Consider the following 770-nt stretch of genomic DNA (forward strand, 5'->3'; position numbering starts at 1 on the left):
CCACACTCTAATGGCGCGTGGGAAAAAGGAACCCTTAAATCTTTCCGTTCGTGCTCTCATTTATTTTATTATGATGATCATTTCTCCCTACGTAGTTGAGTGTCAACAAAATATTTTCGCATTCGGAAGAAAAAGCTGGTGATTGAAATTTCGTAAATAGATCTCGCCGCAAAGAAGACCGTCCTTGAACCTTCCTGGCAGATTAAAACTGTGTGCCGGACCGAGACTGGAACTCGGGACCTTTGCCTTTCACGGGCAAGTGATCTTGCAGGGCAGCTTCTGTAAAGTTTGGAAGGAAGGAGGCGAGGTACTGGCGGAAGGAAAGCTGTGAGGACGGGGCGTGACTCGTGCTTGGGTAGCTCAGTTGGTAGAGCACTTGCCCGTGAAAGGCAAAGGTCCCGAGTTCGAGTCTCGGTCCGGCACACAGTTTTAATCTGCCAGGAAGTTTCATATCAGAGCACACTCCGCTGCAGAGTGAAAATCTCATTCTGAAGACCGTCATTGTTTCTGTGCCTGCCACCCCGACTCGCGTATCATCTCATTGACATTCTCACCCCTACTGCGCGATAACACAAAACGGGCTGCCCTTCTTTGCCCTTTTCGGATATCCTCCGTCAATCCTACCTGGAAAGGATCCCACACCGTGCAGCAATATTCCAGCATAGGACGGACGAGTGTACTGTAGGCTGTCTCTTTATTGGGTATGTCGCATCTTCTGAGTTTTCAGCCTACAAAGTGCAGTCTTTGTTTCTCCTTCCCCATAAAATTAT

At 48.4% G+C, this 770-nt stretch overlaps 1 non-coding gene across 1 annotated transcript; it reads left to right on the forward strand.

Annotated features, from left to right (window-relative positions):
• Nucleotides 1-348: 348 nt before the first annotated feature.
• Nucleotides 349-423, forward strand: Trnas-uga (transfer RNA serine (anticodon UGA)). The gene has a single exon. It is a non-coding gene; the product is annotated as a tRNA-Ser (tRNA).
• The last annotated feature ends 347 nt before the right edge of the window (nt 424-770 follow it).

The sequence above is a fragment of the Schistocerca serialis genome, chromosome 1 (assembly GCF_023864345.2).
Source record: "Schistocerca serialis cubense isolate TAMUIC-IGC-003099 chromosome 1, iqSchSeri2.2, whole genome shotgun sequence".
In the NCBI taxonomy this organism is placed as follows: domain Eukaryota; kingdom Metazoa; phylum Arthropoda; class Insecta; order Orthoptera; family Acrididae; genus Schistocerca; species Schistocerca serialis.